General features: G+C 43.8%; 1 long non-coding RNA gene across 1 annotated transcript; it reads right to left on the bottom strand.

Moving 5' to 3' along the window:
- Nucleotides 1-442: 442 nt before the first annotated feature.
- On the bottom strand, nt 443-6,461 carry LOC146809476 (uncharacterized). The gene is made up of 2 exons (XR_014966439.1): nt 5,965-6,461; nt 443-2,965 (listed from the first exon to the last, which is right to left on the bottom strand). It is a non-coding gene; the product is annotated as an uncharacterized LOC146809476 (long non-coding RNA).
- Nucleotides 6,462-14,111: the final 7,650 nt, after the last annotated feature.

The following is a 14,111-nucleotide window of genomic DNA, read 5'->3' as shown; positions in this document are numbered from 1 at the left end:
GTCTACACACGGGCCTGCAGAACCCAATGCTCCCTTTTCCAAACCGTTCGCGATCCTGCGAAACTTACACACTAGTTCCACTACCTAGTGCTCTCATTTACTCAAGCCACAATCTTGTGGGTATCCACACTGGTTCGACCCCCCAGTGCTCTCATTAACGCCGCATATCAACGACGACCACATTCCTATGAACACCTATACATATATATATATATATTGGGATATTATCTCAGCTGTCTACTCGGGATGAAACTACAATAATAACTTTGAATGTGGGTCCAGATTATTGTGTATTACCTGCTCTTGGCATCAAAGGTCCACTCACTCCCTATTTATGTGATCACCACTTACCTGATTGGGATCACTCATCCATTCACGCGCCTAGTGCTCACCTAGGAGCTTCATTTACCTTCAGTGAACAAGAATAGGGGCTACACACCAGTTTGTTATAAACTGGGGGTCATTTATTACAGTAATATAAACATTAATACAAATCTAACAAAGGCTATAGGTAGAACACACTACTTAAAAGAGAAGGATTACACATAACAGGAACACTCCGCTGAAAGGGAAAAGATTAAGTGTAGCTAATGTGATGAAAACAATATCACCTGATTAGTGTGAAGTCTTGTTCTAGCTGTCATCTGGGTTCCTCTCTCGTCTGTGCCTTGGCTCATCTCATGCTCTCTCTCTCTCCTGCACTCTTGGATACACCTCTGCGCTGATCGCTCTGTCTCTGGACTCCTCTCCCCCACACGAACTGTCTCTCCACCTTGCGTCTTCACTCTTAATGGTTCCTGCCGCTCTGATCACTGTTCATTCTACTATCTTATTCGCTTTGTCTCTGCGCCAATGTCCAATTCCATCTGCTCCCATAGGTTAATCCACAAGCTCTCCTCTATCTCTTCTAAAAGGCATTACTTCAGACTCCAGCTATTCACACCTCCTCCTGATAAGCAACTGCTTCTGACTGCTTCCTTCAGTTCCAGCTCACTATTCAACTCAGCTCTTCTCCAGATTGAACCCTCTCTCTCTCTCTCTCTGCCAACTCCACTCCACTGCTCTCCTCTCTGCTGGACTCTCTCCTCGACTGCCCTCTGACTGACTGACTGACTCCGCCTCTGCACTTCACAAATATAGAATGCTGTTTCCTCATGGAAAGTTCCAGCCAGCAGCTTCTTCCCACCAATCCCATGCACCAGGCTCCTTGCGCTAGACGCTCCCACAGTGACCAGTCTGCTTGTTTCGTCTAGAGACCTGAGCCCGGGAACAATTCCTGATTAGATTCAGCTCTGGCCGGTTCTCTCTGGTCCGCTTAGGGCGAACAACAGTTATAACTATAAACATTGCTTTTGCCCTAAAAAGCCTCTCTGCTTCCATCAAGATGGAGTCTCTCTAGCTTTAGGCCTGAAAGGGGTGAAATGCTCCTTAGCTCTGTCAGAATACCTACATGAACCATACCAATATGTCTAATATGTCAAAGCCAAATAGGCAATAGACAGGTTAAAGTCAAGAATAAAGGCATATTAAGCAGCTATCCTCTTCTAGGTCTGGAAAAAGGGCTTAAAAGGGCCAACACAGGCTAAGAATGCCTATACTAGATGCGAGCAAGAATAATGATCTATTATCACTGCTAAATAAAGCCAAAAACCCTGCCATAACATTGCACCCTAGATCCTTATCTTGCGAGCATCTTATAAACAACAACAACCATCTAAACAAACATCAACATAATCTATCCAACATAGGCTAAAAATACCTATCCTAGATGTGAGCAAGATTAAGATCTATATCACTGCTAAATATCTCTGCCATCCACCCTTAGATCCTTATCTTGCGAACATCTGACAAACAATAACATCTAAATAAACAAACATCAACAAAATCTATCAACAAATCAAAACCTAAAAAACTCCCTAAAAACAATGACAACTCAAGAAAATTCCACCTGAAACTCAATTGTAGGGAATAGAAACCTAAAAACAAATCAAAGCACCCTTGACTCGAATGCTGAAAATATCTGAGATTGGATCTGATAACGAAAGAAACTAACCAAAGCATCCTCAAACTAAATGTTCCTCAACGTCTAATGATAACTGGTGAAATCTAGTGATGTAGGGACTTATGTGTTGAATGAAAACAGCAAGGGGCCTAAATGGGCCTACTTCGGACAACTTAAGGCTAAATGAGACCTACCTACCATTGTCAACTTAAAAACTAAATGTGCTTCAACTCCTAATGAGAGAACAAGAAAGGGCCTAAATGAGCCTTACGTACTATAGGCAACTTAAGCCAATGATGACTCACGAAACTATTGGTGTAGGTGCTAATATGTGAGATGAAAATAACAATAGGCCTAAATGAGGCCTACCTGCTGACATTTGTCAATTTAAAGTGAAATCCGAGAAATACAATTGCAAGGTCTGGGCAAACATTAATACATAATCATACTAAAAGACACTCTACCCAGAACAATCCAAATTTTAAGGTAACCACCCATTGATCAATCAAGGTGAAAATATAAGAACAGTAACAGAAAACATTTTAAATCACACGGTGAAACACATGTGCGCACCATCATTGAAAAAAGTCCTTCATTTGGAAAAACTATAATAGGTGACAAAATTTTTTTTTTAAAAGTGGGGCCTGCTTGTAGTGATGTCAAAATTGCAGGCCAGGGAATTAAATAACTGAGTCATAATAGGTGACACGTTTTTTGTTGCTTTAAAAGTGGGGCCTGATTGTCCAAGCGATTATTTAATGTCCAAATTCTTCAGTGTAGGCCACCACCCTGCATCCTCGGTACTTCCTCCAATGCGGCCATCCATCACCCGGTCTGGTCTGGTCTGGTCTGGTCTGGTTCCATCATCCAAAACAATAAACTAAAATAATAACATGAAAATAAAAAGCTAAAACAAATAAAGGGAGTGGGCAGACGCACGCACGCACCCCAACTGCAGCAATCCTAGAAACAAGAGAAGAAGTATCCTTATTCTTGTAAAATAAAATTTTCCATTTAAAAAGCACCCCGGGTGCCTTTCATTATCGAAAAGAAAATATCCTAATTAATTAAAAACATTCAAAATTTAACTTTTAGTAACATTGAGTGGGGCCTAACATACCCTAATCCTAACTAAGCCAGTCCCACCCTTCTGGGCAAGAGCCATGTTACAGTGTGAGAAAAAAAAAAAAATTGTACTACTGCCAAATGATGACAGCATCAGCAGGGCACTGCAAGCCTCCCATTTTCCCTGGTCAGAGTCCGCCCAGGCCCATCCAACTAACTAACTCCAAGGGAAGAGCAAGGCCACCCCGCCCTTAAATAAACAAGCCGTGCGCGGAAGAAAATTGGATTGTAGCCCATCATAACACACTGGGACGTGATCGAAACTTGCAGAATGAAAGAAAGAAAAAAAAAAAAAAAAAAAAAAAAAAATTCGTCTGCGCAGACCAGCTGGTCTGCCAAGGTCAAAAAACAAATTTCTCCTGCCTTATTTTGTAACTAACAGAAGCTCGAATTTAACAAAAACAATTCTGTTACAGTGCATTGCCAATTAAAAAAGCTCCAGTTTTTTTTAAAAAAAAAAAAAAAAAAGACGTTTGTCCAACTAACTCAACTAAAGGCTAGACATTTCACTTATTTAGGGTCCATTTGTCAAAGAGAAATAATTTGTAAAACAACATAAAATGCAGATACATTTCAACATTGTATTTAAGTTCACATTTATAAAAACATACATTTTCATTTTAACATTTTCATTTCAAAGGCAAATAGTTGCCAGTCACTAATTAAAAGCACATGTTACCATGCACAGTCGGGCAAGATTTATTATTATTAAACTAACACATTCCTGTCTAGATGGAAACCCCTCACAGAAATAATTAACGAAAACAGCTCGTAGCGTGCACTCTAACGGGCTATCTTTTTAACATTTCACTCATTTTAAAAGAACACAGCTTTCTCCGTAACGTTGATTTATAACCACATCAGTTCCAAGGTGAACCCACACAAATACGTACGCATTTCAAAAGGAATGTGAAATGAACAGAACCCAACCCTTCTCAAAACACAAGATGTTACCTTTCCGTCAAGAAACTGACAAAGCACGTAGGCTGACCAAGGAACCAAAAAAAAAAAAAAAAGTCAAAATCAAACCATCAAAAATCCTTAAAATAATTCACTGACTTTTATAGTCAGGTCAGATAACCATGCATGTTGACAGCACGTAATAATAAAAAAAAAAATAAAGGCTGCCATCTCAACTCAAGATATTAACCCTTTGGCAGCTCAAATAGAAACATTTCCCAACGTCCATTGATACATGGGAAAGTCATGAGCACATCTCTTCACGTTTACAGATAACACGTACACATATTTTCAAAACGTTATCCCCAAGCACCCGAGAGAGATCCAGCTCTCTTCTGCCTAACGTAATGATAACATGCCCTGTCCAAGCCATGACCACATGGCGCTATTCACAAGCCATATTTACAAGACAAGCTTTTCACAAACAACATTTCCAAGGCGCAATGCACAAGGAACACAACAGATCAACATGAGAACATGCACCTCACAAATCACAATAATATGGCGCTATTCACAAGTCATATGTACAAGGAGCTATATTCACAGAATTCCACAGATCATAGAACAATGAACACATTTCACATTGCACAGCATAAGCAGATGCAGCAAGCAATTGAATGGGCAATTTAAAAGCACTTTTTACACACATTTATACAAACGGACCATCACATAGATGTAACTGGCTTCCTCATGTAATGTCATCCTTCAACTCTGACAGTTTAAACACCAAGATGAAAACCATTCCTTCCACCCTGAAGAAGCCAAATGCCATGATGTAATACAATCTCCTCACGCTGCAACTGTTCAAGCCAATAGGTCTAACAGGCTACATAAACTGCAACATTACGCCAGATGGAATTAGCGTTCAGGGCACTCCCTCAGAACACATGGAAAACTCTCTAAGCACATGGCCAGGCACACAGAATTCGTAAACTGTCCGACTACGCCAAAATGTAATGGCTGGATTTTCTGTTTAGATGGGATCAGCCCCCAGGGGCCCCTGTGACCCAGCCAAAACGTACTCACCTTCCGTCCTCAGGACTCCTCTATATCCAGGCACCTGGTACCTACCTGAGGATAGGGAACTCGCAATATACAAGCTCATATTATTAAGAACACCACTAAATCTATAGGGATACTAAGAATACTCACTGATTACTAGGGATATCCATACCCTACACCACACTTATTCACATCAGTTGGTCTCGCGGCCACCCTGACCCAGACCGTTCTACCCTAGGGCAGATCTGACACACAATCTGGTGCGTCTACACACGGGCCTGCAGAACCCAATGCTCCCTTTTCCAAACCGTTCGCGATCCTGCGAAACTTACACACTAGTTCCACTACCTAGTGCTCTCATTTACTCAAGCCACAATCTTGTGGGTATCCACACTGGTTCGACCCCCCAGTGCTCTCATTAACGCCGCATATCAACGACGACCACATTCCTATGAACACCTATACATATATATATATATATTGGGATATTATCTCAGCTGTCTACTCGGGATGAAACTACAATAATAACTTTGAATGTGGGTCCAGATTATTGTGTATTACCTGCTCTTGGCATCAAAGGTCCACTCACTCCCTATTTATGTGATCACCACTTACCTGATTGGGATCACTCATCCATTCACGCGCCTAGTGCTCACCTAGGAGCTTCATTTACCTTCAGTGAACAAGAATAGGGGCTACACACCAGTTTGTTATAAACTGGGGGTCATTTATTACAGTAATATAAACATTAATACAAATCTAACAAAGGCTATAGGTAGAACACACTACTTAAAAGAGAAGGATTACACATAACAGGAACACTCCGCTGAAAGGGAAAAGATTAAGTGTAGCTAATGTGATGAAAACAATATCACCTGATTAGTGTGAAGTCTTGTTCTAGCTGTCATCTGGGTTCCTCTCTCGTCTGTGCCTTGGCTCATCTCATGCTCTCTCTCTCTCCTGCACTCTTGGATACACCTCTGCGCTGATCGCTCTGTCTCTGGACTCCTCTCCCCCACACGAACTGTCTCTCCACCTTGCGTCTTCACTCTTAATGGTTCCTGCCGCTCTGATCACTGTTCATTCTACTATCTTATTCGCTTTGTCTCTGCGCCAATGTCCAATTCCATCTGCTCCCATAGGTTAATCCACAAGCTCTCCTCTATCTCTTCTAAAAGGCATTACTTCAGACTCCAGCTATTCACACCTCCTCCTGATAAGCAACTGCTTCTGACTGCTTCCTTCAGTTCCAGCTCACTATTCAACTCAGCTCTTCTCCAGATTGAACCCTCTCTCTCTCTCTCTCTGCCAACTCCACTCCACTGCTCTCCTCTCTGCTGGACTCTCTCCTCGACTGCCCTCTGACTGACTGACTGACTCCGCCTCTGCACTTCACAAATATAGAATGCTGTTTCCTCATGGAAAGTTCCAGCCAGCAGCTTCTTCCCACCAATCCCATGCACCAGGCTCCTTGCGCTAGACGCTCCCACAGTGACCAGTCTGCTTGTTTCGTCTAGAGACCTGAGCCCGGGAACAATTCCTGATTAGATTCAGCTCTGGCCGGTTCTCTCTGGTCCGCTTAGGGCGAACAACAGTTATAACTATAAACATTGCTTTTGCCCTAAAAAGCCTCTCTGCTTCCATCAAGATGGAGTCTCTCTAGCTTTAGGCCTGAAAGGGGTGAAATGCTCCTTAGCTCTGTCAGAATACCTACATGAACCATACCAATATGTCTAATATGTCAAAGCCAAATAGGCAATAGACAGGTTAAAGTCAAGAATAAAGGCATATTAAGCAGCTATCCTCTTCTAGGTCTGGAAAAAGGGCTTAAAAGGGCCAACACAGGCTAAGAATGCCTATACTAGATGCGAGCAAGAATAATGATCTATTATCACTGCTAAATAAAGCCAAAAACCCTGCCATAACAGCTGCATCCCACCTGTTGAATATAAATGAGTGGTGGTACGGATCACATTCAGACCCAGTGTACACAGTAGACAGACTTGCAATGGGCAATACTTCCCTCCAAGGGTTTCTCTATAGCCGCTCCAACCTTGAGCATCTGCCCCCAGCATGTAAAACTGTCATACAACTTTGGCGCCACACAGTGAAAAGGATAGGCTGGGGGGGACATCTGACCCAGACAACCCCTCTGTTGTATGGAACATATCTACGTCCAGCAGCTGCACTCCCAGGTTTTCGGGCATGGGATCTCATAGGCATTTCAACTTTCGGAGACATAATGTATTGGTGGACACTAAAATCCTTCGGACAGCTGCAAACAGAATATAGTCTCCACAGTACACAATTCTATAGATATCTCCAGCTCAGTCACGCTTTAACCTCCATGAGCCACCCGCTGGAGAGATTGCCAGAATTTCACCCTCTTGAGGGACGCCTACTAATAGGGGACCTGGGTGCCCACAAAATCCTGCAAATTTATCAGACTCTGATTACCCACAATCAAACGACACTACGCACCACACAAGCTGCATTGAAGCGGATATCCCAGACCTCACTGACGATGACTGGACCGAGGCCTTAGCCAGTCACCAGGGGGCAACCATTGCCACGCAATACCACCTCATTCAATTTAAATACCTCCAAAGGGTGTATTACACACACTCCCGCTTATAGCAGAAGGGCGTCATTCTGTTTCCCACCTGTTTGAGATGTGGCGATGCGGAAGGGACCTTTTTTCATACAGTCTGGAGCTGCGAGGCACTACAGCTGTTCTGGCATAAAGTCTCCTCCTGTCTGGAGCGAGTCCGGTCCCGGAAGCTGGCAATTGACCCCAAGTTATTCCTTCTACACAGCACAGAGGGGGTCAGGGGGAATCATTATAAGCAACACTTATTATTTCTGGGTCTCACACTGGCGAAGCGAGACATCGCCCAGTCTTGGAAGGGAGAGTCTCGCTGCCGATAAGTAGGTGGAAGAGGGCCATGGATGATTGCATGGCGGCAGAAGCTGTGTACCGGGCGCGGGGCTGCCCGCAAAAGCACAGGAAGGTATGGTCTCGATGAGCGAAATACCATTGGATTGATCTGACCCCCCCCAACCAACCCAGAACTCTCCATAGTCAAATTACACCTTTTGAGCCACGACACACAACCATAAGGTGCGACACCCTGGTCGCATACGCACACATAGCAGATACCTTTTGCAGGGGAAAATACAGTCTAGTCTTTGCCAAGTTCCTGGTTAGTCTGTATGTTCACAGGCTGTATTGTTGTTTGAATATATGGGTACCATTCTGCAATGTACTGTATCCGATATATATGCAATCGGCGTTACCCGCAATGTACCAAGAAAACTCAATACATGTTGTTTACATTTTCTTTTTAAAACACTATTTCGGGATCTGGTGTGAGAATGAGGTGTGAGATGTCTTCTTGATGTTTGGGGAGAGATTGAATGTTGAGTAAAAAAGCATTTGAGGATAACAGCTCAATGAATTAATGAGTGGTTTGATTGCATCTATTTGACTTAAGGCTGACCAAAGAGGAGAAATTACATATTCCACATGAGAACAGGCCTTGCAACGTGGAGGAGTGGATGGTTGAATTAGAGTAACAGTTACTTTTGTAATTCATCAGGTGTAGTTCCATGGGCTGTAGGATCGAGAGAGCAAGGGAACTGAGGATAAAGGTACAGTATCTCTGGTGTTGGGTGCGATTCGGGCACAAATGGGCACAGATGGACGTGCCTTTGGCACACCAGCACCATGCCTGCAGCATGTATGCACTGCCTCACAATTGAAATAGACCACCATTCAGCCCAGGATCATGTTCAATGGTTTAAGTGCAGTAAGACCAGGGAGAGCGAAACATGCATAGCTTCTACCATCTACAGCCTGATTCCTCAAGTCTGTCCTGGCCCACGCCTGGGGTTGCCACATTTCCCACAGAAAAATATTGGCCATCATTTCAAGTTTTAACATTCTGCAAAAGTCCGGATATGATTCGTAAGTAGAAGTTTATATCATGGCACGTTGGGGTGGCATTGGGAGGCCGTCTGGCGGCCTGTCCACGTGGGTTGGTATCCACCTGGGTTGCAATGCAGAACTAATAGAGACCAACTCAGCTGACATTTTATGTGTCTTACTGACATGGCAATCCTCTTTTAAACTAGCCCTAATCAATGTTTATTCCCGCCCCACAGCATTGGCTAGAGAATCTCAAACCATCAGAGAACTTTCAGCTTTTCTCGACTCTTTGAATCGGGAGATCCAGTTTATTATTGCAGGTGATTTTAACTGCCATTATGAGCCCCTACCAGGGATGGACGAGGGAGCCTTGTTGGAAGAGGATGAGTTCTGGGGAATTCCTCCATGCAACTCTGCTCCTGCTAAGGCCTGGTCCCCACTAGCTACACAGATTATGTCTCTTACCCTTCACAATTCAGTTAGGGCGGTTAACGGTAGGAAACCCTCGGACATTCCGTCTAGATGCACGTACAACAAAAAAGATCACGAATCTCATCTAGACTATGTTATGGTCGAGACAAGGCTTTGGCCAAAGATCGTGGATCTGGAGGTACTGCCCAGGATTGATAGCGATCATAACGCTCTGGTGCTAAAGATGTTATCTCCTCTTGCTTTAAAGCGACATCCCGAACTGCCATCTGACCCTGGCCTTATTCTATCTAATAACAGGCGGCGTGTCAAATGGGCGAAACTGCAAGAAAAGAGGGATGCCCTCCCTAGATTATACTTAACTATTCTCCCCTTTCTCACCAAGGCACGGGATATCCTGATCGCGGAAGAGCATTCTGCTCCCTCTGTGAACTTGCTCACTCTTCACCAGGACTTGGTGGTCTCATTAGCCGATATTTTTAACCCAGTTGTAACCTCCAATAAACCTATGGTGCCCCGCCCTTCCTCCTGGTATAATGCGGCGTGCAGGAAGTCAAAAACTCTTTTGGTAAATGCAATTAAGGATGGCACGGATAGTTCAACTATTCGTGCCCTCAGACGCTCCTACAAGGAAATCATGGAACAGGCAAAAATTGCCTGGGATTGGGAGCGCTGGCATGATCTTGCCTCTGCACTTACTAGTAAGGATTCGCGGAGATTCTGGGCAATTGTAAACAATGGGACTGCAGAACCCAGCAAGGATATAGAAGTAAATTTAGATCCCGGGGTTTGGGAATCCCATTTTAAGTCTCTCTATGCAGGATCTTCTGATCTAGATGTTCTGCATTTTTATCCACTTGCACTTGGAGTTGACGAGGTTGAGACCTTGGCCTTTACACACGAGGATACTATCATTGCCCTGGGAAAAATGATGTGGGGCAAAGCCCCAGGTTTAGACAAACTTCCAGGTGACATGTTTAAGGACCAGCCCCTGATTTGGGCACCGTATCTGTGCGCTCTATTTAATAACATCTTGCGAGGCGCTGAAGTTCCCGGGTCGTGGCTGGGAGCAGAGATTATACCTATCTACAAAAAGGGGTCGCCTCTGCTCCCAGCAAATTACAGACCTATCAGTCTCATTGATGTCCCCCAAAAAATATTTGCGCGACTTATTTTAGATCGCCTGCAAGAGTGGATCAATGAGAATAATATTTTGTCACCCTACCAGGCTGGCTTTAGGAGTAAAACATCCACCACGGATCAGCTATTCCGCCTAGCTATACTATACTGGAAGACCGTCACTATAGAGGGTGGCAGCCTCTATATGGTGTTCGTTGATCTCCGTTCAGCATTTGACACCGTGCCTAGGGGGAAATTGTGGGCTGTTCTCCGGGACATGGGAGTACCTAATGATTTGTTGAACATATTAGTGAGATTGCACACTCAGAATTTTGCGCAAGTCAGGTGTGCGAGGGGAGGAGTTTTGTCCGCAAGGTTCCCGGTAGACAAGGGAGTTAGGCAAGGGTGTGTCCTTGCCCCCACTTTGTTCTGCCTGTACGTGAATGGGTTGATCTCTCGCCTGGATGCAGTCTTAAACGACGATGCACCCAGGCTGGCAGGTAAGAAAATCGCGGCAATAATGTTTGGCGACGATACTCTCTTATTAGCTAAGTCACCCATGGGGATACAGCGTACATTGGTTGGGTTCCACGAATTCTGTATTGATCATGGTCTACAAATCAATGTAGACAAAACTAAATTCATGATTTTTAATCCCCCACGACGCACCAGACCCCCTCCTATACTGGACACAGTTTCGCTTGAGAGAGTGCAGACCTTTCAATACCTAGGTGTCACGTTGAGCGAAAACTTTTCCTGGGTGCCCCATCTCTTAAAATCCCAGCTTAAACTGACCCAAACAGCGGGTGGAATATTGAAAATGAACAATGCCTCAACATATAGGCCCATAAGCCCAGGTTTAGAAATTTATAAAACCAGGGCTAGATCAGCGGCCCTGTATGGGGGTGAACTATGGGGGTATGTTGTGAGTCCCGAATTAACTAAAGCGGAGAACAGATTCTTGAGGCAGCTGCTCATGCTCCCGCAGAGTACCCCCCTTATTCCTCTTCGGCTTGACCTGGGCCTACTCCCAATCCAGGAGGAATTGTCTCTTAAACCCCTTAGATTCTGGAGGAAATTATGGCTAACTCCTGAACTCACACAATATAGAACCGAACTGCAGGAAGTATTAAACCTGAGCAAAGCTGCGCACATCCCCTGGCTCTCCTATGTCAAACAGGAATTAATGTTAATGGGTCTTGCGGATTTGTGGTACCAGCCAGCGATTGCCTGTAGTGTGATCTCAGGAAAACACCTTACCCAGTCATATAGAGCTAGATGCACTAGTGTTTGGCTGCATAACTCACACATTGGTCCTATGGTAAATTCTTTTTTAGAGTACAAATCTGTATACTCTTTTGAGGACTATTTAAATGTAATCTACCCTGTGCTGGCCAGAAAGTTATACATCCAATGGAGGTTCGGCTGCCTCCCCCTTGCATGTTTCACAAACAAGTGGTCTAGCTCCGGGGTTTCCAAATGCCCTGGCTGTGGCTCGGATCTAGAGAATGAATGCCACATTCTTTTCTTCTGTCCCATGTATAGCAGAGCTCGGAAGCACTGGATTATACCTGTTTGCAGGAACCTGGGCTTTCGTAAATATGCAGATGCACTTAGAGTCTTTAAATCTAATACAGCAGCTCACATTGTGTTTGCACTTTCCAAGTATCTCCATGCATTCTGGATAAAAAGGAGTTTTTTAATTCGAAACAGTGCCTAGACTAATCTGGGGTGTTAGCTGAAAATTTTTTGTCTTTTATTAACTGATGATGTTTTTATTCTGTATTTTATTGTATTGTGTTTTTATTGTTACTTTTATGGCCGAAACAGGTCGAAATAAAGTATTATTGAATTGAATTGAATTGAGAAGTTTATATGGAATTTTCTGTACTCAATTTTAACATGGACTTTCTGTCTTTGTTTACATTCATTATCAGTCAGGGGTCATTAAGGCAGCTGTAGAACACATTTTAAAGTGTTTTTGTCTTACATTTACTGTTAAAGTGTGTGCTGATAAGAGGATAATATACCAGCTTTAGGTGATTTTACTAAATTTTCGTACCGGCTGGGACATTAAAATACCAGTCATGCTGGCATAAAATGACCAAGTGGCACCCTCATTCATGCCTGTGTCCCAGCTCCTTTGTCTGCTCCGTTTATTCTGGGCTAGGTCACTCTGTCTCTCTGTGAGTTTTCATTGTACTACTAACCCCTTACTGGTTGTGATGGTCTAAACATCTAAAATTGTTCTGTGGCTTGAATCTGTCTCTCAAAATCTAGACAACGTTGGGGCAGTCTGGGCTATCATCTGAATGGCCTGAAGACTCTCTGAATGACTCTGAAGTCTGACTCAGCCCAGATAAAACTACCACCTAAGCTAGACCACGTTCAGGCAGCCATCTAAATTTGACCTTATGGTACCCAAAAACTAGACAAGACTTTGAAGAGATTGACAACTGTTGTAGACTCCGCTAAGACAGTCACTTGATTAGAACCTGCTGAGACGGCCACTTGACTAAAATCTGCTGAGACAGCTGCTTGACTAAACCACACCTAAACAAAACATTGGTGAAAGTGATTCATATATAACCTGCTTGAACTGTCAGCCACCCAGGTCGTTGCTAATCACTGCTGAGGTCTTTAGTAGCCCCTTAGACTAGAACCTGCTGAGCCAGCCCCTAAAAGTGGACCCTGCTGAAACTGTTATCTAGATCAGACCCTTGTGAAACTGACCTCTAGACTAGACTCTGCAGGAACAAGAAATTGGGCTCTGCCCTATGTAGACCTTGCTGAGGCATTTCTAATAATGCTACCTAGATTAGAACATAATGAGATTGCCACCAAACCTAGACCTATCTGAGACTGCAAAGTTTATTAACACTACTAAGATGGCCACCTAGTGTAGAGCCTGTTGAGACCACACTTCGACTAAACCCTACCCTACTAAGACTGTCTCTTAAATTAGACACTGCTGAGACAATCCTGTAGCGTAACCCTGCTGCAACAGCACTTTACACTAGACCCTGCTCAGATTACAACCTAAACTAGATCCTACTGACTGCCCTTCAAAATAGACCTTCCTGACAGCAACGAACAAGTAAGCCCTGCTGAGACTGCCTTTTAAACTAGAACCTGTTGAGACTGCCTCTTACACTAGCTCCTGCTCAGACTACAACTGAGACTAGACCCTAACAAGCTTTCTCCTTAGATTAGACCCTTCTGAGAAATAAAAAAGGGAGCAGGTCCTGTTGAGACTGCCCTTTACACTAGACTCTGATGAGTCTGACAGCTAGAACAAGATTCCTACAGAGACTGACAGCTAGACTGGTTCTTGCAGACACTGCTACCAAGCCGAGGCCATAACCCTGTCACCTAGATTAACACCTGTAGGGACTGATACCTAGACAGCCAACCTAGACCAGATATCCATGAAATGGATACCTGGACAACCACCTAGGTTAGACCCGGACAAGGTTAACCCAGTAAAATGTGGGCACAGACTAGTCACTAGCCATGCATGAGGCATTAGCTGAACACTGTTTATCA

This window comes from Triturus cristatus, chromosome 7 (assembly GCF_964204655.1).
Source record: "Triturus cristatus chromosome 7, aTriCri1.1, whole genome shotgun sequence".
Taxonomy (NCBI): Eukaryota; Metazoa; Chordata; class Amphibia; order Caudata; family Salamandridae; genus Triturus; species Triturus cristatus.
Note: the sequence above shows the minus strand (reverse complement) of the source record. Positions and strands in the feature narration are given on the sequence as shown.